The 25,368-nt window shown below is 40.4% G+C and overlaps 1 protein-coding gene and 1 pseudogene across 10 annotated transcripts in view; one reads left to right on the top strand and one right to left on the bottom strand.

The window, feature by feature from the left end:
- Positions 1–25,368, bottom strand: part of znf438 (zinc finger protein 438) — a 272,996-nt gene that overhangs the window by 224,979 nt on the left and 22,649 nt on the right. The gene's annotated exons all lie outside the window — the stretch shown is intronic.
- Positions 17,494–17,629, top strand: LOC132396232 (U6atac minor spliceosomal RNA; annotated as a pseudogene).

The raw sequence follows: 25,368 nt of genomic DNA, 5'->3' as shown, positions 1-25,368 counted from the left end.
AAGCCCTCCCCACTACTGAGCACCTCTACAATGCTATCATCAAGGAACCCTACCATCTTTTCTCACTGCTGCCATCAGGAAAGAGGTACAGGAGCACCAGGACCCACACCATCAGGTTCAGGAACAGTTATTACCCCTCAACCATCACACTCTTGAACCAGAGAGGATAACTTCATTCACACCAACAATGAACTGATTCCACACATAATGTACTCACTTTCAAGGACTTTACAACTCAACTTTTCAATATTTATTAGTCATTATTACTTTGGTTTCTTTTTCCATCTTTTTATGTCTTTGCAATTTGTTGTTGTCTTTCACACAACTTGTGACAGTGTTCCATTGTTTTTTTTTATATTTACTGTGAATGCCCTCAAGAAACTGAATCACAATGAACGATATATTAACTGAATATTTATTGTAATGTTTTTATGATAAAATACATGATGTATGCATCTTTGCAACAATAGCCTAACATTTCAAAATAATTACCTTCTCTCTGTTTGTCAAATATGATTTCTAAAATTCATGACAGCTCATCAGTGGCTGCGAACTCAACATGTTCAGCCAAACATACTAAGTTTTGTTGGCAATTTTATTTAACCAACTGTCATATCAGACATAAATAAATTTGTCATCATGTACCCAAGTACAAATGACAGCATAAAAATTTTAAGCAAATCTCTCCTTCCATATTCATTATATTGTTGCTATTTCACTGCAAAACTAAAATTAAGCAATGTGTTAACCTGTCAATGACTTATATGATTGTCTGTCTCAGTTGTGAAGATGTAACTTGACAATAAACTAGTTTTCAAACTGCTATAAAAAGTTCAATAACATTATTTCATTATAAATAAGAATCGATTGGAAAACAGAAATTAAAGTTTTTGTCAGAACCAGTCAATTACTGATATGCAGAAAAAGGTAGAAAGATCAGTTACATTGCTGTATGTTAAAGAATTTCCAGAATCTGGTTGCGTGTGTTATGTGCACTATGAAATCATTACTGACTCAGGTATTTATGCAGTTTTTCCCATTTCCTCTCCAAAGGTCTCTAGTCTCTCACAGAACATTCCTGCCAGCTCCCACCTAAACACACACTTCCTGTTTATACCAAAATTGGCTGTTCTCTGGCAAGATTTCCAAGATCAGGTGATTAATAACATAACTCACAGTGGTTACCAAATAGCTGGTCAATTGTGCTTTTCTAAAGAACCTCTATACTTCATGCCTTTTTACATTCCCGTTTGAAAATCATGCCATTTATGAAAAATGCGAAATAAGCGTTTATTAAATAATCACATCCTTCGCCATTAATGTTATCACAAAACAAGTTTTTAGCTCATGAATTCAGGACAACCGAGAGCAACCTCCCAGCCAATCATAACACAGTTTTAATTATTCCAGTATAGCTGCCTGGATTGTCCCATCTAGATATTCAATGCTGTGCATGAAGACTTACTGACAAATTTACAATTGTGTTTTGCTGAACTTAACCTAGGCTCTGATCTCATTGTAACTCAACATATGAAATGATTATTCTGCTTCCTCTCACCTCAAATGCTGCCTAACATGAGAATTTCCAACATTCTGCTCTTATTACATATTCTTTCAATGAGTTCAAACTTTCTGATACCTAGGTTCATTATTGACACAGCGTAAATTTTTCCCTCATTAACCAATTCATTCATCAACAATTGTTAAAAATACACACCATTATTTTGAACAACTGAATATCCTACAGGTTACCAACAATCAGAAACTTATATTGATGATGTGTCCTCTAGGGTCAAGATAAGGTCAGTGTATCTTGTGGCATATGGCTCACCTCTCATCTCGTCATGTTATCCAAATTTGGAAATACAGTGCCATTCCTTCAGTTTTGCTGAGTCTAATGGGACTTACCATTCAACAATCTGCAATGATTTAAGATGGAGGTTTGCCACCACCTTAAAATATCAAGAATAAAACAGAGATCTTCCCAGCATAACTCCTGATATCCTTTAGATCATATTTTTTTTTTAATTCTGTTAATTCTATTGGGATTTAGAAACAGCCAGCTCCTGCACTATTAACACAACTGCTTAATCAGCAGATAATTAAATTTCATCAATTAATAAAGAAAATACAAATAAGATGTATTAGACTGCAAAATATTTTGATAACAAGAGACAAAAGAGTATTTTTAAGTACCAAAAAGTAAACAAATTTTTGTGTTTATCTGGAGCTCTCATCTGGCTCTCCAAGATGAAATGAAGAGAGAATTGGATCTGAATTCCCCAATAAGATTCATACATCACCAGTTTCTAGGTCTGGAGCCAAAAGCTTTGACATCACTTCTCGTAATGCAAGTAGGCCACATTTGTTTCCACAAATTCCACCCTTTATGAGGAATGGTATATCTTGATAGTAATGCATGTATGACTCAAAGTACTTCAACACAAACATAAGGAACACAGGTTAAAAGGACCTAAAGATGAGCCAAATAATTCTTGTGATTTCTGGGTCTATATAACAAGGACCAAAAAAAATATCCATTTTTTGCAAATATGGTTGTTTGATAGCAAAAATTAATGGGAAAAATGCAAAAGTGAAATAATTAAGAAACATTGGTATTAGTGAAGGGTTTGTACACTAGCAAGAGTTTTGTATGAATAGTACAGATATAGCAGGCTAGCTATTGACAACAGCTATAAAATATTAAATGATACAGTCAACATCTTTAAAAACCCAGGCAAAAATGAAGAAAATACAGCAAGAACAAGTTGTATTTTTTTTTAATTAAATCTGAAAGAGAAAAGGAAGACACACATCTCCCAATTACATTTTGCATTTCTGCTTAAAGAAACTATCAAAGTCGAGTATTTCCTCTCACAAAAAAAATGTGTGAGCAAAGCTGAAATTGTGCATTTTCAATTAGTTGTACAATTTTTCTTTTCCATTTCAGCAGAGTTTTTGTTTTACAAAGGGGATTTAGTTAGCTTTGGGCAGAGACTTCCCAATGCTGAAGTCCAAATTAATCTTCCACACCTGCAAACTCCAAATGGGAATTGGAACTAGAGCAACCAGTGCAGTTTCTTCCACAGACACGTAAGAATTAAATCTGTGTCTGCACAGCTGACTGGAAGAATTTACATCTGACATGCATGAACATTTTTCTTATACAGACACAGCCAACAAACCAGTAACAGCCAAGCTAAGTGAAAAGTACTGAGGAGGAAACAAAACAGGGGTAAAAGAAAAGGTGGTCAACCAAAATTGTGCTCAAGATTATCTATTCAACCAACTTTTCCCATTCCTTCAATTTCTTTTTCTAGTTTTTCTTCGTCAAAATAGAAAAATTTGTAAAAACTGCAGTTAGATATTAGGATTGGGCCAGGAAAACACATTTTGTTCTGCCTCCTCTTCACTTCCAACACCATCACAGCCTTCCACCTCCCAGGGAGAAACAGTGACCCAGGAACGTACAACACATGTTGCCAGTAATAACTTCTTGCAGGCAGCTGTAAATCTGTCTGGAATTTCCACCGTATAGGATATGAGCAACATGGGAAATGAATGCAAGATAGACCACACCTACATATTGACTGCAGATAGCAGTACAACCATTGCTACAAAGCAGATTTTGTCCCTTTAGCAATAAAGCCATAACTTTTCATGTTAAAACAAGTACCAAGAGAGGAAATAAATGATCCATTTTTGTATCAAAAGTCTCCGGCACTTTGCCTGATAATAGACCAGGAAATCACAACGCTGCGACATTTTGGACCAGGAGAAAAGATGAACACAAGTAGGAAATGCTAAAAGCTGTCAGTTACAAAGGAGTGCTGCATACTTACAGATTTTAGTACAGACTGAAAGGCAACAGTAACACACTCTAAAAATGTCTAAATGGGAAATAAATTGCAGCCTGATGCATCAACTCCTACTGTACATCTTCATAATAGAAACAATGTCATATGCAAAACTATGTTGGATAAATAAGATTCAGTTGAGGTGGTAAAGGGCAAATCCCTTCACTGTACCTTGCCCTGCATCTTGCACTGGTTGAACACTTTATTATAATGATATAATCAGAAAGCATTAGCAAAATACAACCAAGTCCACATGAGAATGTGAAAGGAAAATCATACTTAAAACAAAAACTCCAATGGATTTGTTAGGGCTATAGCTAGCAGAATGCAGAAGAACAAACCAGTGGATATGGTACATCCAGGCTTTCAAAAAAACTTTCGATAAGCTTCAGTATAAGGGAAAAAAGGTTAAGACAAAAGCACTTGGGACAGGAGGCAACATACTGGCAATGGATTGAGAATTAAATGACAGACAAGAAAAAAAACAGAAAGTAGGATCACCTAGATATCAAGCACTATCAAGTGGAAAACAGTCAGGAATTGTGCCTGGGCTTTAGTTATTCATAATACGTGAAAAGAAGTGACAGGGGAAAATATAATTAAAATACTGTATTTAAAAGACATTTTGATAGTTACATGGATAGTAAATATTTAAGGGATATACACTTTAAGTATACCTGTACACCTGCTTGTTAATGTAAATGATTAATCAATCATTAGGCAGCAACTCAATGCATAAAAGCATGAAGGCATGGTCAGTTGATGTTCAGATCAAACATCAGAATGAGAAAGTGATCCAAATAACTTTGTCTATAAAATTATCGTTGGTGACAAGATGGCTCAAGTATATCAGGAACTGCTGAGCTCCTGAGATTTTCATGCACAACAGTCTCCAGAGTTTAAAGTAAAGTAAATATGTCACCATATACCCCTGAAATTAATCTTCTTGTGGGCATACTCAATGTATCTATGGAATAGTAATTATAACAAAATCAGTGAACAACTGCCAAACTCGGGCTGTCAACCAGTGTGCGGAGATAACAAACTGTGCAAATGAATAAAGAAACAATCATATAAATATATGTAAGCAATAAGTATCAAGAACATGAGATGAAGAGTCCTTGAAAGCAAGTCTATTAGCTATGAGAACATTTCAATGAAGGGGCAAGTGAAGTTGAGTGAAGTTCCCTTGGTTCAAGGGCCTGATGGTCAAGGGGTAGAAACTGTTCCTGAACCTAGTGGCGTGAGTCCCAAGGCTCATGTACTTTCTTCCTGATGGCAACAATGAGAAGAGGACATGACCTGGGTGGTGGAGGGCCTTAATGGTGGATGCTGCTTTCCTATGACAGCATTTCATCTAGATGTACTCAATGGTTGGGAGGGCTTTACAATAGACAATAGACAATAGGTGCAGAAGTAGACCATTCGGCCCCTCGAGACTGCACCGCCATTCTGAAATCATGGCTGATCATTCACTATCAATACCCAGTCCCTGCCTTGTCCCCATATCCCTTGATTCCCCTATCCATCAGATATCTATCCAGCTCCTTCTTGAAAGCATCCAGAGAATTGGCCTCCACTGTCTTCCGAGGCAGTGCATTCCACACCTCCACAACTCTCTGGGAGAAGAAGCTCTTCCTCAACTCTGTTTTAAATAACTGACCTCTTATTCTCAATCCATGCCCTCTGGTACTGGACTCTCCCAACATCTGGAACATATTTCCTGCCTCAATCCTATCAAATCCTTTAATTATCTTAAACGTTTCAATCAGATCCCCTCTCAATCTCCTCAATTCCAGCGTGTACCAGCCCAATCTCTCCAATCTCTCTGCGTAAGACAGCCCTGCCATCCTAGGAATCAACCTAGTGAATCTACGCTGCACTTCCTCAATTGCCAGAATGTCCTTCCTTAAACCTGGAGACCAAAACTGTACACAATATTCCAGGTGCGGTCTCACCAGGGCCCTGTACAAATGCAAAAAAAAAATCCTTGCTCTTGTATTCAATTCCCCTTGTAACAAAGGCCAACATTCCATTTGCCCTCTTCACTGCCTGTTGCACTTGCTCATTCACCTTCATTGACTGGTGAACTAGGACTCCTAGGTCTCTTTGCATTTCTCCCTTACCTAACTCGACACCGTTCAGACAATACTCTGCCCTCTTGTTCCAGCTTCCAAAGTGGATAACTTCACATTTATTCACATTGAATGACATCTGCCAAGTATCTGCCCACTCACTCAGCCTATCCAAGTCTCCCTGTATTCTCCTAACGTCCTCTTCGCATGACACACTGCCACCCAGTTTAGTATCGTCAGCAAACTTGCTGATATAGTTTTCAATGCCCTCATCTAAATCATTGACATAAATCGTAAAGAGCTGTGGTCCCAATATAGAGCCCTGTGGTACTCCACTAGTCACCTCCGGCCAGTCTGAGAAACACCCATTCACTGCTACCCTTTGCTTTCTATCTGCCAACCAGTTTTCTATCCATGTTGAAACCCTGCCCCCAATGCCATGAGCTCTGATTTTACTCACCAATCTCCTATGTGGCACCTTATCGAATTCCTTCTGAAAATCTAGGTACACAACATCTACTGGCTTACCCTTGTCTAACATCCTTGTTACACCCTCAAAAAACTCCAACAGATTAGTCAAGCATGATTTGCCCTTGGTAAATCCATGCTGGCTCGGCCTAATCCTATTTCTGCCATCTAGATGTGCCACTATTTCGTCCTTAATAATGGACTCAAGCATCTTCCCCATGACTGACGTTAGGCTAACAGGGCGATAGTTCTCCGTTTTCTCCTTCCCTCCCTTCTTGAAAAGTGGGACAACATTAGCCACTCTCCAATCTTCAGGAACTGATCCTGAATCTAAGGAACATTGGAAAATGATTACCAATGCATCCGCAATTTCCTGAGCCACCTCTTTTAGAACCCTCGGATGCAGACCATCTGGACCCGGGGATTTATTAGCCTTCAGTCCTACCAGTCTACTCATCACAGTTTCTTTCCTAATGTCAATCTGTCTCAATTTCTCTGATATCTTATGACCCTGGCCCATCCATACATCTGGGAGATTGCTCGTGTCCTCCCTGGTGCAGACAGATCTAAAGTATGCATTAAATTCTGTTGCCATTTCCCTGTTTCCCATAACAATTTCTCCCAATTCATTCTTCAAGGGGCCAACATTGTTCTTAACTATCTTCTTTCTCTTCACATAGCTAAAAAAGCTTTTGCTATCCACTTTTATATTCCTGGCTAGACTGAGCTCATACCTGATTTTTTCTCTCCGTATTGCTTTTTTAGTTAAGATCTGCTGTTCCTTAAAACTTTCCCAATCATCTGTATTCCCACTCATCTTAGCCCTGTCATACTTCTTTTTCTTTAATGCTATACAATCTCTGACTTCCTTTGTCTACCACTGTGGCCCCTTCCCCCTCTTTGAATCCTTCCTTCTCATTGGAATGAACTGCATTTGCATCTTTTGTATTATGCCCAAGAATATCTGCCACTGCTGATCCACTGTCTTTCCTGCCAGGGCATCCGCCCATTTAACTTTGGCCAGCTCATCCCTCATGGCTCCGTAGTCTCCTTTATTTAATTGCAACACTGACACCTCTGATCTGCCCCTATCCCTCTCAAATTGTAGATAAAAACTTATCATGTTATGATCACTACTTCCTAATGGCTCTTTTACTTCAAGATCACTTATCAATTCCTGTTCATTACACATCACCAAGTCCAAAATAGCCTCGTTCCTGGTTGGCTCAAGCACAAGCTGTTCCAAAAATACATCCCTTAGACACTCCACAAACACCCTATCCTAGGGTCCAGCACCTACCTGATTCTCCCAGTCCACCTGCATGTTGAAATCTCCCATAACGACTGCATTACCTTTAGCACATGCCAATGTTAACTCCCTAATCAACTTGTACCCAATATCCACGCTACTGTTTGGGGGCCTGTACACAACACCCATTAGGGTCTTTTTACCCTTACTGTTCCTCGGCTCAATCCACACAGACTCTACTTCCCCTGTTCCCAAGTCACCTCTTGCTAAGGACTGAATCTCATTCCTCACCAACAGGGCCACCCCACCCCCTCTTCCCATATTTCTGTCTCTACGATAGCACGTATACCCTGGTACACTCAATTCCCAGGCCTGATCCCCTTGCAGCCATGTCTCCGTTATCCCAACAATATCGTAGTTCCCCATTTTCATCTGAGCTTCAAGCTCATCTGTCTTATTTCTGACACAACGCACATTCAAGTATAGAATTCTTAGCCCATTCCTCCTCTCTTTGCTTAAAACACTGTCTACTGTACCTAACCCAGCTCCTTGAACTTCCATCGGGCAAATTGCACCCTGAATTTTGATGACCTTCTCAAGATCACCCAAACCTTGTACACATTTAACCCCATGCACCTTCTGACCAACCCTCTGGATCTGGATCCCTGCCCCCTGCACATCTAGTTTAAACCCCCCTGAGCACCACTGGCAAATACTCCTGCAATATCACTTTACAATATCACTTTACAATATCACTTTACCTGTGATAGGACTACGCCATATTCACTACTTATAGAACTTTCCATTCAAGGGCATTGGCTGTGATGCAGCCAGTCAATATACTCTCCATTACACATCTATAGAAATTTGTCAAAGTTTTGCACATCATGTCAAATAACTGCAAACTTTTAAGTAAAGGCACTACCATGCTTTCTTCGTAATTGCACTTAAGCATTGGGCCCAGGACAGGTTCTCTGAAATAACACCTAGGAACTTAAAGTAGCAAACCCATTCCACTTCTGATCCTCCAATGAGGACTGGCTCATGGATCTCTGGTTTCATCCTCCTTAAATCTACAAACAGTTTCTTGGTCTTGCTGACATTGAGTGAGAGGTTGATGACACAACTCAAATTTTCAATCTCCCTCCTACATGCTTTTTCACATTTGGTTCGGCCTACGACAGTGGTGTCATCAGCAAACTTGAATATGGCATTGAGCTTTGCTTAGCCACACAGTCATAAGTGTAAAGTGAGTAGAGACGGGGGCTAAGCACACAGCCTTGTGGTGCACCTATGCTGATGGAGATTGTGAAGCAGAGGTTGTTGCCAAGTTTACAGAGAAAGGTGTGAAAAACAAAAGAAATCCAGTTCTGTGAATAAAAATGCCCTGTCAATGAAAGAGGTCAGAGGAGAATGGCCAGACTGGTTGAAGCTGACAGGAAGGCGACAGTACCTCAGAAGAATACATCTGAACACACAACACATCAAACCATGAAGTGGATGGGCTACAGCAGCAGACAAGTCTAATAGGTAAAGAAATCACATAATGAAATGGCCACTGAATGTAAACCAAACGCAGGCAAATAGGACAGGTTCAAGTAGGCAACTTGGTCAGTGCAGAGGAACTGGGCCAAGTCACATGTTTTTAACTCTAACTCTTCAACAAGCTTTGAATGAAGTAACAAAATGTCATGTATACAAATTTGCAAACAACATTGACCTGGGGGAGGGTTGGAGGGAACAAACTTTCTGAATTGTAATGAATTAAGAGAAAGGGAAAAAGAAGATTTATGTTCTTGTATAATAAATCAATTAAAGCAAGCATAACAGGCAAATGGTATGATGGCCTTCACTCCAAGAAAATTTGAATACTAAAGTAAGGATGCTTTGCTATGGCTGTGAAGGGATTTGGTGAGATCCTATCCAGAATTCTGTGTCCAGTTTTGATCTCCATATTTGAGAAAACATTTTCTTGCCATGAAGAAAGTGCACCGATTTGTGGAATGACAAGGCTCAAGTACACAGAGAGATAGAACCAGGTAGGCCTACATTCACTTGAGTTTAGAAGAATGAAAAGAAACTTTATGAAAGACAAAATTTTAACAGGACTGCACAGACTTGATGCGAGGAGGATCTTCCCAGTGGCTGGAAAGTCTAGAACTAAGAATAACAGCCTGCTAAGATGGGATTTATAATTTTAGAAGCAAAACCCTGAGAAATTTCTGCACCCAGAGAGTGAATTATTTACCACAGAAGTAGTGGTAGCCAAATCGTTAAATATTCAAGCAAGTAATTTTGAAAAACAAGATCCATCATCACCTGGATAGTCATAGCCCGATCAGAAATAGTCAGCATGGTTTTCTACATGGTAAATCATGCATGATGAATATTTTTAGTTTTTTGTGAAGAGGTAACTAAGGGAGAACAGATGAAGGTAATGCAGTGGATGCTGTTTCCTGTATGTGGACTTTAAACCACAAGTTAAAGAAGCAAAACTAGGCCATTCAGTCCATCAAGTCTAATCTGTCATTCTAAAATGGCTGAATTATCATCCCTCTCAACCCCATTCTCCTGCCTTCTCCCCATAATCTTTGATGCCTTTACTAATCAAGAACCTATCAAACTCCACTTTAAATAGATCCAATAACTTGGACTCTACTGCCATCTATGGCAATGAATTCCACAGATTCATCACTCTCTGACTAAAGAAATTCCTCATCTTAAGTTATAAAGGAAGACCATCTATTCTGCTATTCTGATGCTGTGCCCTCTGGTGCTCCAATATAGGAAACATCCTCTCCACATCCACTATTTCAATATTCAACAGGCTTCAATCTCCCCTTACTCTATTTATAAAGTCCAGTGAGTACAGGCCAAGAGCAATCAAATGCTCCTAGTACATTAAACTTTTCATTCCTGAGATCCTTCTTGAACTTCCTCTGGACCCTCTTGAATGCCAGCACATTTTATTGTAGGTAAAGAACCCAAAACTGCTCATAATACTCCAAGTGCAGTCTCACCGAGGCCTTACAAAGCCTCAGGATTACATCCTTGCTTTTATATTCTAGTCCTCTCGAAATGAATGCTAACACTGAATCTGGCTTCCTTACCAACAAAAGACTTCAGTGAGACTGACAAAGTCTTGTGACAGGTTGATATTGGAAGTCAGGTCACATGAAACTTGATATCTATTGAGGTGGATACAGAATTCGCTCAACAATAGAAAGCAGAGGGTGATGATTGAAGTTTGATTCTCAACAGGAGTCATGTGTATAGTGGGGTGTCCAAGGGATCAGAATTGGGGCCTCTTATTCATTATATATTTAATTTTCAAAATCTAAATAACAAAATCGATAATGTAGACACTATCACTCTAACTCCACTTTCCTTTGTCTTTCTGTTGCCCCCTAGGCAATTACTTGCATTCATGTGCAAAAAAAGTAGGATCTGACCTGTGTCAATTGTCAAATGTTACTGATTGCACATGTTATAGATGAATCATCTGCAGCGAAAAGTACAATGGAAATTACAACAAACTGGATGCACTGACAAACTGCAAACCTGCAGGGAAATGGAACTAAAAGGTGGGTGGAAACCACCACCCATTCTAACAGGTGCCCCAGCTCCATATCACATCAGCTTCTTATGCCGTGTTCTCCACAAGCAGGTGGTACATGTTCTGCATGACTCACTTATCATTTAATCTAATTACATAGTTTTAAAAAAAACATACTTCAAAAATTGCTGCTCTCTCCTATTATCTGACAACCACCAATGAGTGTTTAAAACATGGGTAAGCGACCTTTCATATACTAGATTCAGGTTATCAGAATATCTGCTACAGGCGATTCAGAATGCCTAAAATTTCCACTTAGTTAAATCAGTTTTCTCTCAGAAAACAGAAATGTTTGAAAAAGATAAAGCTTCTCTTTTGTTGCCAGACATTTCAATGAATCTAAAGCTTTCATTCTGCTGATATTTCTAGGTTCACATATACAATGCAGCCTTCAACAGCATTTAAAAAAAATCATACCAAAGAAGTCTTCTTTCAGAAGAAATAGTAAATCTCAATGAAAATTTTTTTTAAAATCGCTTTCAAGCCTGACTATAGACCAACAGAAAAAAATATTGTACAGTTTACAGCAAAAATAATGTTATGTATAGAACTGCGTACTGCGTGAAAATTATAAACACAAGAGATTCTGCAGATGCTGGAAGTCCAGAGCAACATACCCAAAATGCTGGGAATCCAACAGATCAGGCAGTATCTATGGAAATTAATAAACAGTTGATGTTTCAGGACGACACCATTCATTAGTCCTCAAGCTGATTCCTCCAGCATTTTGTATGTGATGTACAGAATGCAAAGACTCATTTCAAATAAAACCTGATCACTTTGTTTTGAAAAGAAACCAGAATCAATATTATACCCAGCTAAATCCAAGTCTCCCTGGTCCACAACCAAACCTATTAAATGCAGTAGACAGTAGACATTCTAACATTTTGAAAGGGAAGTAGTGATCATCTTTTCTTAATCTGAAACTCTGCAGGCCAAAGGATTAGAAAAATCTGCTTTTGAGCAACAAAACACTTTATAAAGGAAACTAAGCAGCCTAATCCATCAGTGTCAAGGTCTTACAGTCTATCTAAGTAAACACTCCATATCACATTTACCTAAGCTGGAGTAAATTCAGTTAAATAACTTGGATGACTGGCTTTTTCCTATAAATGTAAAGTAAATGACTTCACAATACTCTCATCGGCTCAGCTTTCGGCCCCCTCCATGCACTCGCACAGATGACACGTAAACAGAACTAGTTAGCTCATTACAAGATGCATCTCAAACCTCACTAAGATAATCCTAAATGTGTAAGGATGTTTTTTTAGGAAGTTGTTACACTATTCCTGACGATTAGATGCATTCTCTCCAAGGCTCTGGAACAGTACAAGCAAAAGATTGTCCTCCACTCCAACAAGAAATTAATGGCTCATTTGAATGGAATTCAGGGAAAATGCAATACAAGTGTGAGACTTGACAACCAGTAAGATAACACCAGGAAAAAGAGATACCTATCACCAAAGGCCAGAAAGACAGCAGAAAATATCTTCAATAAAAACACAAAATGCTGGCAGAACTCAGCAGGCCAGACAGCATCTATGGAAGAATGTAGTGACATTTCTTCAGTAGTTAAACTGACTTGCCATTTCACAGGAACAAAGGAATTGCAACACTGAAGAACAAGGTGACAGAATTCACTTGGCAGTCAACTGTCTACCACTTTTAAAAATAAAGATGAGAAGCAAACTTAGTGTTACCTTGTCAAAAACACAAATGCAGGTGGCTTGTACAAACATGCAAAATGTGCATCCTGCATGTTGGAGTACAGTGGTGCTGAAATTAGAACAAGCAAGTTGATCTCATTTGAGCATCACTGATCCAGATAACTAATATACATCTCTAAATTTGTTTTTCACCTCATATTTGCTCGGAATTTGAAAGATTTGGTGCTGTTTCAGGAGCATTTTTTTTAAAAAGCCAGTATAAAACTTCCAATCATAGCATTACATTATATAGAATATTAGAGCTCATCATTCACCTGGATCAATCCATTTAGCTTTCTTGCACTATATTTATCAACATGACCCTTTGTTTTCTTATCCCATATACTCTAATATTGCTTTAGATTAAATCAATCAAATTAACTGTCACAACTGCAATGCTGTAGCTGTAAATTTTCACATTCCCAGTGAAGAAGCTTTATCCAACTTGTTTTTAATCTCACATTGACAGCCTCTAGTTTTGTTCTTCTCCACAAATGGAAATGCCATGTGTATCTATCCTTCCATAGCTAAAAAAAACTGTTAGGGCACCACTCAACCTTTCCTTTACAAGACTATTTATCCATTCCTAATAAGTACATTCTCAAGCTAATCAAATTGTCTATGTAGTGCTAAATTGTCTGTTTAGAGTTTAGTATAACATTTTTTACCTCAGTTATACCCTTCTTTTTAAAAAAAAACTGCTTACATATTTTTATTTTTACAATTAAGATGCATTGCTGCTTTCAGTTATTTAAGCAAACTAGGTGACTTTGCTCCGTTACCCCATTTAGATATTTTTCAAAATAAACACCACACTTATGAATCAGAATCAGGTTTATTATCACTGACATGTGACTTGTTTCGTGGCAACATTACACTGCAAGTAATAGATTACAATGAATTAGAATATTGCAAATAAGTATTCATGAACAGTAGATAAATCAGAGAGAGAGAAAAAGCTATTCTTAGATCATTGTGTGGACATTCATGCTCCAAAACTTCTTTGCTGGTGGTAGTAATAAGAGGACGTGTCTGCAATGCTGACTGTCCTTAGTGATCAATGCCACCTTCTCGAAGCACTGCCCCTTAAAAATGTCCTTGATGGTGTGGAGTGTTGAGCTTGTGATGGAGCTGACTGGAATCTACAAACATTGTACAATCCCCTGCAGTCTTTTGCGATCAACTGTGTTAAGAGTTTCCATATTATGTTGCAATGCAACTTGTCAGAATACTCTCCACCATACATTTACAGTAGCTTACAGGAGTCCTTGGTGACATACCAAATCTCTTCAAACTCTAGTGAAATCAAGCTGCTGGTATGCTTTCTTTATGCTGGGCCTAGGAAAGATCCTCTGAGATGCAGAAACCCAGGAAAATGAAGCTGCTTACCCTTTCTACCACTGGCCCTCAATGGAGATTGGTGTGTATTTTCCAAACTTCCCATTCTACAAGTCCACAAACAAATTTCCTTGGTGTTGGTGATGTTGACTGTGAGGTTGTCAATGTTACATCAGTGAACAGGCTAATCTATCTCATTTCTGTATACCTCTTCATTGCCACTTGATATTCTATCAACAGCAGTGGTGTCACTGGTGAATTTAAATGTTGTGTTTGAGCTATGCTTAACCACAAAGTCACAGGTGTAGAGAAAGTAAAGCAATGAGCTAATTACATATCCTTGACATACACCTATGCTGGCAGCAAGGATATGTTATTTCCAATCCACAATGACTGTGGATTGGAAATAACACAGTGGACAGTCAGTGAGATTACATCTACTGTAAACCAAGGACTGATGTCAGCAAAGACTCTTGAAAACTTCTGTAAACGTATGATGGAGAGCTTTCTGACAAGCTGATATGAAGACTATGCTGTGGACTTGTTGTGGCACACTGCAACAGATCCAGATCCTTGCAATTCAGCCATAACCAATCACAATAGAGGTGAATGTAGAAGAAACCCCTTAACTTCGAGTGGAGTCATCGGGACGCCATCGTGACGGCGTTTCTTTTAGCAGGTTTTCTTGTTTTTACGAGGCCGAGTTGCTTCAACCCAGCATGGATGGAAAGCATGCAAGGGAATCGGCTGGATTCGAACTCAGTAGCCTTCGCTCAGAAGTCCAGCACTGATGCCACTACGCCGCCAGCCGGCATAGAGGTGAATACTACAAGGCAATTGTCATTGAGGCAGCTCAGCCTGCTCTTCTTGGACAATGGTATATTGCTGCCCTTTTGAAGCAAGGGAAACCTCAAACAGTAGCAGTGAGTTTGAAGATATCCCACAACACTCCAGCCAATTAGTTGGCACAGATCTTCAGTAATCACTCAGATTGGTCATCGCAGCATGATCCCTTGTGAGGGTTCACCCTTTTGAAAGATTTTCTGACATCAGCCTCCAAGACAGATCTGAAGATACTGTGGGGATTCACACAGGGATGTAGTGTTATTCTCCCGCTCAATGCATGCACTGACATTATTTGTCAAAAATTATTCACTACTCTGCAAGTTCATTACCATTGGGATAACTTCATTTGGAGTCCTTCTTCGTGTAAGACTGTTGCTTCCAATATAATGGAGCTTGCAAAGCTGGATATTATAAAGTTAATACTAATACTGTTTAGGTACTAATAAACAATTATGTGGAAAATATCAGTTAAATATACAAGCAATTTTTTAACTGTCTGCTGAGCTCTATGGCATGTTAACTGCGATGTCAAAAAATGACATGCCAGAAGTGCAAATCTTCAATGCAGGAAGTGTCTTCAAGAAATTAAATTTTACAACTAACGACTGACCTAACCAAAATTGCCCTGATCCGAGAAACTAGGTCAAGATTAGAACCGTTGCCCTGGACAAGTACCAGCCAGCACAGGTTGAAATGAGCAAGCATGCCAAGGAGTACTCTCCAGTCTTCAACTGGTAAGTGCCAGGGTAGCTTGCACAGGAAATCTTACCCCCCCCCCCCCACACCACAAAGTCACTAAATTTGCTGCATCTCCTTTCATCCTTTCAACACATTGGACAGACTTCTATTATCAGTTTTTTTTAAATAAAATCTGACATTTTAATAAAATATGAAACCACTAGGATTGTTTAGATATAGAATTTTAAGTATTTTATTTTAAGACCACTTCACATCAAATATTTATCGTTTTAAATTCAACAATTTTTTTGCATTCAAATCATTTTAGCTAACTTTCAGAATTGAAACAACAGGTTTGCAGAAAGTCTTTAGCAAATTTTCTTCCAGCATACTGAAAACTGTTTATTGAAATTTGCAATGAACAAATTCTACCTTAATATTAGAAAATTTCATATTGCATCCATACATTTTGGATGTTATTGTTTTAAATGTATTTTAGAATATGAAATGAAATGTTTCCTTCATCTTTCAAAGGCAGGGTATGTATTTCCATTATGTTCACTCACGGAATATTAGGAATTATTTTAAATTGGCAGTCTACAATCATAAACACCTGTGTTTGCTAGTTCATGAAAGTCAATTATTGCAAAGTTGCAACTTAGGAAGCTACCAACCACAGAAGAAAGTGAACATGTTTTAGGTTAATTAGTCTAACGGCACATACCTTAATCGTATCTGTTTCATGTTAAACTGCTAATTTATTAAAGAATGTTATTAGCATTTTTGTCAACAGCTTGAGAAAATAGTTGATCCACAAGCACCCCAATAGTATTAATAGAAAGATGATTTTTGTGCTGATCGTAGAGAAAGTTCAGAAGTCAAAGAGAAGCATGTTCTCCTCTAATTTTGACAAGCACAGCATCAAATGGTCCAAATTTAGGTACAGAAACTGGCAGCAAGTTCAGAAGTAATCCATATCCCCCTGCCAAAGCTGAAATCACCATGTTGGAAAATATATAAGATACAAGATTGTTTAACATTATTTCCAGTACACAAGTGTAACACCAATTGTACACAACTAGTACTCCGGATCTGATGCAGCACAAAAAAAAACAAACACAGTAATAATAAATATAAATACAGAAGCTAGCTTGTATACATAGGGTGGCAGGGTGACGATACATCTCGACCAAAGGAGGTGTAAGGTGCTCCTTCCCTCCACTAGCCTGCAGGTCACCCTTGGGCAAGGTGTAGCAGCTGCTCAGCCCCCTGATCAGGGTCACATGATGCCATGGGAACAGGTGGTGGATGGCCGTTAGTTAGTCTTTACAATGCCTCCTGAGACGATGATGTGTGTCTCCTGTGGGATGTGGCAGTCTTGGGAGAACTCCCCTCTCCCGCAGAGTCACATCTGCCAGAAGTGCATGCCGCTGGGCGATCTGGAAGGCCATGTGAGGAACCTGGAGCAGCAGGTGGATGACCTTCGACTCAAAAGGGAGAATGAGGCAGTCATAGATGAGAGCTACCGGGAGGTAGTCACACCTAGGCTGCTGGAAGCAGGTCGTTGGGTGACAGTCCGAGGGGGGAAATCGAAGGAGAGTAGACAGGTAGTGCAGAGCACCCCTGTAGCCATTCCTCTGAATAATAAGTTTACTGTCCTGTGTTGTATGAAAGGAGAGAAGGTTAGCACTCCCCTTGATAAGGATGGAAGGGGCCCTAGTGGCCTTACAACACACAAATGGTTAAGGCATTGCCATCCACTTCGTGGCATCTAAATTTAATAAAAAGAATTTTTTTTAAAAAGTTTACTATCCTGGATGCTGTTGGTGAGGACGACCGACCAGGTGTGAGCCACGGTGGCAGGGCCTCTGGCACTGAGTCTGACCCTGTGGTGCAGAAGGATGGGACAGAGAAGAGGAGAGCTGTTGTCATTGGAGACTCTATAGTCAGGGGAGCAGACAGGAGATTTTGTGGATGGAAGAAGGAAACCCTCCCGGGTACCAGGGTCCGGGATGTCTCTGACCTGGTTCCTGACATCCTGGTACGAGAGGGAAAGCAACCAGAAGCCATGGTACATGTTGGGACCAACGACATAAGCAGGGAGAGGGATGAGGTCCTGAAGTGTGAGTTTCGGGAACTAGGCAGAAAGCTGAAGAACAGGACCTCAAGGGTGGCGTTCTCAGGATTGCTGCCAGTACTACATGATAGTGATGGTAAGAATTGGAGGAGATGGCAGTTGAATGTGTGGCTGAGGAGTTGGTGCAAGGGGCAGGGTTTTAGATTTTTGGACCATTGGGATCTCTTCTGGGGAAGGTGGAACCTGTACAGATTGGATGGGTTGCACCTGAACTCAAGGGAGAGCAATATCCTTGCTGGTAGGTTTGTTAGCATAGTTTGGGAGGATTTAAACTAATTTGCGAGGGGAATGGGACCCGGAGCGATACAGCAGTGAAAGAAGTGCATGGAGTAAAGCCAGATCTAACATATAGAGAAACTTTGAGGAAAGAGCAGCCCAATAAAGGGTATAAAGTTAGTAAGGTAGAAGGGCTAAAGTGTGTGTACTTCAATGCAAGAAGCATCAGGAACAAAGGTGATGAACTGAGAGCTTGGATACATACATGGAATTATGATGTAGTAGCCATTACGGAGACTTGGCTGGCACAAGGGCAGGAATGGATTCTCAATATTCCTGGATTTCAATGCTTTAAAAGGGATAGAGAGGGAGGAGGGGTGGCATTACTGGTCAGGGATACTACTACAGCTGCAGAAAGGGTGGGTAATGTGGCAGGATCCTCTTTTGACTCAGTATGGGTAGGAGCAGGAAGGGAGCAGTTACTCTACTGGGAGTATTCTATAGGCCCCCTGGTAGCAGCAGAGATACCAAGGAGCAGATTGGGAGGCAGATTTTGGAAAGGTGCAAAAATAACAGGGTTGTTATCATGGGTGACTTTAACTTCCCTAATATTGATTGGCACTTGATTAGTTCCAAGGGCTTAGATGGGGCAGAGTTTGTTAAGTGTGTCCAGGATGGATTCCTGTCACAGTATATTGACAGGCCGACTGGGGGGAATGCCATACTCAGTCTAGTATTAGGTAACGAACCGGGTCAGGTCACAGATCTGTCAGAGGGTGAGCATCTGGGGGGCAGTGATCACCGCTCCCTGACCTTTAGCATTATCACGGAAAAGGATAGAACCAGAGAGGACAGGAAAATTTTTAATTAAGAAAGGGCTAATTATGAGGCTATAAGGCTAGAACTTGCGGGTGTGAATTGGGACGATGTTTTTGCAGGGAAATGTACTATGGACATGTGGTCGATGTTTAAGGATCTCTTGCAGGATGTAGGGATAAATTTGTCCCGGTGAGGAAGATAAAGAATGGTAGGGTGAAGGAACCATGGGTGACAAGTGAAGTGGAAAATCTAGTCAGGTGGAAGAAGGGAGCATACATGAGGTTTAGGAAGCAAGGATCAGATGGGTCTATTGAGGAATATAGGGTAGCAAGAAAGGAGCTTAAGAAGGGACTGAGAAGAGCAAGAAGGGGGCATGAGAAGGCCTTGGTGAGTAGGGTAAAGGAAAACCCCAAGGCATTCTTCAATTATGCGAAGAACAAAAGGATGACAGGAGTGAAGGTAGGACCAATTAGAGATAAAAGTGGGAAGATGTGCCTGGAGGCTGTGGAAGTGAGTGAGGTCCTCAATGAATACTTCTCTTCGGTATTCACCACTGAGAGGGAACTTGATGACGGTGAGGACAATATGAGTGAGGCTGATGTTCTGGAGCATGTTGATATTAAGGGAGAGGTGGTTTTGGAGTTATTAAAATACATTAGGACAGATAAGTCCCCGGGGCCTGACGGAATATTCCCCAGGCTGCTCCACGAGGCAAGAGAAGAGATTGCTGAACCTCTGGCTAGGATCTTTATGTCCTTGTTGTCCATGGGAATGGTACCGGAGGATTGGAGGGAGGCGAATGTTGTCCCCTTGTTCAAAAAAGGTAGTAGGGATAGTCCAGGTAATTATAGACCGGTGAGCCTTCCGTCTGTGGAGGGAAAACTGTTGGAAAAGATTCTTAGAGATAGGACCTATGGGCATTTAGAGAATCATGGTCTGATCAGGGACAGTCAGCATGGCTTTGTGAAGAGCAGATCGTGCCTAACGAGCCTGATAGAGTTCTTTGAGGAGGTGACCAGGCGTATAGATGAGGGTATTGCAGTGAATGTGATCTACATGGATTTTAGTAAGGCACTTGACAAGGTTCCACACGGTAGGCTTATTCAGAAGGTCAGAAGGCATGGGATCCAGGGAAGTTTGGCCAGGTGGATTCAGAATTGGCTTGCCTGCAGAAGGCAGAGGGTCATGGTGGAGGCAGTACATTCAGATTGGAGGGTTGTGACTAGTGGTGTCCCACAAGGATCTGTTCTACTTTTTGTGATTTTTATTAACGACCTGGATGTGGGGGTAGAATGGTGGGTTGGCAAGTTTGCAGACGACACAAAGGTTGGTGGTGTTGTAGATAGTGTAGAGGATTGTTGAAGATTGCAGAGAGACATTGATAGGATGCAGAAGTGGGCTGAGAAGTGGCAGATGGAGTTCAACCCGGAGAAGTGTGAGGTGGTACACTTTGGAAGGACAAACTCCAAGGCAGAGTACAAAGTAAATGGCAGGATACTTGGTAGTGTGGAGGAGCAGAGGGATCTGGGGGTACATGTCCACAGATCCCTGAAAGTTGCCTCACAGGTAGATAGGGTAGTTAAGAAAGCTTATGGGGTGTTAGCTTTCATAAGTCGAGGGATAGAGTTTAAGAGACGCGATGTAATGATGCAGCTCTATAAAACTCTAGTTAGGCCACACTTGGGAGTACTGTATCTAGTTCTGGTCGCCTCAGTATAGGAAGGATGTGGAAACATTGGAAAGGGTACAGAGGAGATTTACCAGGATGCTGCCTGGTTTAGAGACTATGCATTATGATCAGAGATTAAGGGAGCTACGGCTTTACTCTTTGGAGAGAAGGACGATGAGAGGAGACATGATAGAGGTGTACGAGATATTAAGAGGAATAGATAGAGTGGACAGCCAGTGCCTCTTCCCCAAGGCACCATTGCTCAGTACAAGAGGACATGGCTTTAAGGTAAGGGGAGGGAAGTTCAAGGGGGATATGAGGGAAAGGTTTTTCACTCAGAGTGGTTGGTGCGTGGAATGCACTGCCTGAGTCAGTGGTGGAGGCAGATACACTAGTGAAGTTTAAGAGACTATTAGACAAGTATATGGAGGAATTTAAGGTGGGGGGGTTATATGGGAGGCAGGGTTTGAGGGTCGGTACAACATTGTGGGCCAAAGGGCCTGTAATGTGCTGTACTATTCTATGTTCTATGTATGAGCAGCTGGTGCATATCACAAGTCCTGGTTAAGCAGTCTCTGACACCAGGCAGACAATCTCTCTAGAGTATTGATAATGACTGGGGTCATCTGTCTGGTAAAGGCACTGCCTCGAAGAGGGCAAAGGCAAACCACTTCTGTAGAAAAATTTGCCAAAAACAATCATGGGCATGGATAAGGAAGGAAGGAAGACTGTGATCACCCACATCATACGACACAGCACGTGATGATAATGATGATAAGCCTATATACATAGATTGAGTGTACAGTGACCTCCGCAAAACAAGATTGTTGCTATATGGCAAACTTGGCTGGAAGTTGGTACAAAAGGGATAGGTTGCTCTTGAAGTAATTAAGGATCAATATCCTTTCAGGCAGATTTGCTAGAGGTTTTAGAGAAAGCTTAAACTACATTGCCATGAAGGTAGCATCCAAAACAGCAGTGAGGCAGATGTTCTGGAAGCTGAGACAGGATTTAACGTCATTGGGTTCAGGAGACAAGGCAGGCAGCAGCATGGCAGAAAGCAAGTAAGGACTGTTGGATTAAACTGCATTTATTTTAATGAAAAAGCAGATGAATTCTGGGCATGGATAGCTGTGTGGGACTGGGATATTTTAGTTATTACAGAAACATGGCTACTGATGGGACAGCACTAGCAGTTAAATGTTCCAGAATGTAAGTGCTATAGGTGGGGAAGAGGAGGAGGAGTTGCTTTTCTGACAGCAGGAGGACAAGATGAAGTTAGTGAGGTAATCACTGAGTGGGTCCTGATGAAGGGTCACTGCCTGAAACATTGACTGTTTATTCTTTTCCATAGATGCTGCCTGGCCTGCTGAGCTCCTCCAGCATGTTGTGAGTGTTGACTGTGTGAGGCTTTATGGATGGAGCTGAGTAATAACAATGGAATGGTAGCCTTAATGGGATTTCAAAGTAAATTTATTAACAAAGTACATATATGTCACTGTTTTCTTACAAGCATACTCAATAAATCCAATAACTATAATAGAATCAATGAAAGACTGCACCAATAGGGCGGACAACCAGAGTGCAAAAGACAAAAAACTGCAAAGAGAAAAAAAGAGATACTAACCTAATAAATGAGCAGTAAATATCAAAAATATGAGATTAAGAGTCCTTGTAAGTGAGACTACAGTCTGTGGGATTAGTTCTGGTTGAAGAACCAAATGTTTTAGGGGTAATAACTGTTCCTAAACCTGATAGTGCAAGTCGAAAGGCTCCTGTACCACCTTCCTGATGGCAGCAACGAGGAAAGAGCATGACCTGGGTGGTGGACCTAATAGTCAATAAGAATTAGAGACAAATAGCCAAGGATAAAGCAAAAATCTACATTAATAGGGCTATCATAGTAGAGGATTTTAACCTACTTAATATAGACTGGGTCTGCCATAGTGCAAAGGGTTTAGGTAGGGTGCAAGTTAAGCGTGTTCACATAGGTTTCCTCAGGCAATATGTAGAGGGACTTTCTAGGGAGACAGCAAAGCTTAACCTGCTGTTGGGAAATAAGCCAGGATAAGTGACTGAGGTGAAAGTGGGGAGCACTTTGGAATCTACGACCATAGTTCTATTAGCTTTATATTAGTTATGGAAAGGGACAGATCTGATCTACAAATTATGGATCTAAATTGGGACAAGAAACATTTTGACAACGTTAGGTAGGCACGTGCAAAAGTCGATTGGAGTAGATTGTTTGTGGGCAAACAGAGGTGGGATTGAGACTCTAGTCAGGAAAAAGGAGGTACAAGTCAGGTACAGCCAGCTGGGATCAACTGAATCCCTGAAGATGCAGAAATATTCTCAACAAGGAAAGCAGAATGGCAAAAAATGGCATGAGTAAGTTTTAGCAGACAAAATTAAGGAGAATACAAAGTGGTTTTTTTTTTTTTAAATACACAAGGCAAAAAGAATAACTCAAGAAAGGAAAGAGACCCTCAGTGTCCAAGGTGGAAGTCTACGTGTGAAACCTCAGAAGACGAGAAAGGACTTCTGAGTATATCTCCTCTGTTTTACTGTGGAGAAAGACACCATGGGCCCAACAACCTGTGGGTTTGTTTTTCAGTGGCTCTATTTCAGTGGGAGTGCAAGGAGATTTGGTATATCCTGCAAATTTCTACAGGGTACACAATGAAGGAAAGCATTCTGACTGGTTCCATTAGAGCCTGGTATGGGAACTGCAACACACAGGACTGTAGGAGGCTGTGTAGTGTTGTAGACTCAGCCAGTTTCAACACAAGCAAATACCACTCCACTATCAATGACATTTCTACAAGAGGTGTTGCCTCAAGAAAGTGGCACCTATAATTAAAGACCGTCACTATCCACGATTTGTCCTCTTCACATTAGGGAAGACACACAATCAACAACTTAGGAACAGATTCTTACCCTCCTCCATCAGATTTCCATGAACCCAGTAACACTACTTTGTCATTCATCTTTTGCACTATTTACTTCTGTAATTATGTTACAAAACAAATTTCATGACATATGTCAGTGGTAATAAACATAATTCTGATTCTGACATAAAGGCTTTGGAACTTTGGAGTTGATACTGATGTCCTGGCATTCCCCAAGACGTTTTGGACATATTAAAATTAACAGTCACCACAGATTTGTGCATAGGAGATCATGTCTCACAAATTTGATTAAGTCTTTTCTTTAAAAAAGAAACATGGTTGATGAAAGCATAGCATAGATATAGTTCAATAAGGTTTTGTATAGTAGGTTCCAATGGAAAGTTAGACTACAAGGGATCCAGGGAGAGCTTGCTAATTGTTTACACTATTAGTTTAATAGCAAAAAGCAGAGGGAGATGGCAGAAGTCATTCCTCAGACTGGAGCCCCAAGACTAGTGGTGTCCCTCAACAGTCAGTGCTAACTCCATTGTCATTTGTCAAATATATCAACAATTTAAATGAGAATTTACAAGGCAAGTAAATTCGCAGATTAAAATTTGTGGCATGATCTTGATCAGTAAGCAAATTCACCATGGAACAATAAATAGAATTTCATTCAGCCGAGGGCGAAGAGTTGCATTTTGGGAGACAAATCAGGGTAGGCCTTTCCCAATTAACAGTAGGGCTATAAGGAGTGTTGTAGAACAGAAGGACCGAGAAGCACAAATAAATGTTTCCCTGAAAGTGACGTCACAGGTAGACAGGCTGGTAAAGGCTTTTGGCCTTCAGTCAGGGCATTGAGTACTGAAGCTGAGATGTCATGATGAAGTAGTATAAGACATTGGTGAGGCACTTGGAATATTGCATTTTATTTTAATCACCCAACAGGAAAGATTCTATTAAGGTGGAAAGAGCATAGAAAACATTAATGAGGACATTGCCAGAATCTTAAGAACTGAGTTATAGAGGGAGGTTGAGCAGGCCAGGACATTATTCACTGGTGTGTATGAGAATTAAGTAAGGGTGACTTTATAGGGGTGTATAAAATCAGATGAATATTCACAACCTTTCTCCCTCGTGTTGGAGAATCAAGAACGACAGGACATAGGTTTCAGCTGAAAGGGGGAGAGATTTAATAGGAATTTGAGGGGCAAATTTTTGAGGGGCAAAGAAAGTGATCATATATGGGTTGAACTGCCAGAAGTGGTTGGCAGATGGACCACAGGTTACAACAGGAAACAGAAAAGGGTAGTCATGGGAGATTTTAACATGCAGGTAGATTGGGAAAAATCAGGTTGGTAATGGATCTCAAGAGAGTGAGTTTGTTGAATGCCTAAGTTGGCTTTTCAAAGCAGTTTGTTGTTGAGCCTACCCGGGGACCAGCTATACTGGACTGAGTGTTATGTAATGAACCGGAGGCAATTGGGGAGCTTAAGGAACCAGTGATCACAATATGATTGAGTTCAACTCAAAATCTGATAGGGAGAAAGTAAAGTCTGATGTTGCAGTACTTCAGTGGAGTAAGGGAAATCACAGTGGTATGAGAGAGGAGTTGGCCAAAGTAAACTGGAAGGAGCTGCTGGCAGGCATTTCAGCAGAGCAACATTGGTGTGCATTTCTAGGAAAAATGAGGAAGGTGCAGGACGTGTATTCCAAAAAGGAAGAAATATTCATATGGTAAAATAGTATAACTGTGGCTGACAAGGAAAGTCAAAGCTATTGTAAAAGCATAGAACAAAGCAAAAA

This window comes from Hypanus sabinus, chromosome 6 (assembly GCF_030144855.1).
Source record: "Hypanus sabinus isolate sHypSab1 chromosome 6, sHypSab1.hap1, whole genome shotgun sequence".
Taxonomy (NCBI): Eukaryota; Metazoa; Chordata; class Chondrichthyes; order Myliobatiformes; family Dasyatidae; genus Hypanus; species Hypanus sabinus.
This window is presented reverse-complemented; position numbering and strand designations above follow the sequence as displayed.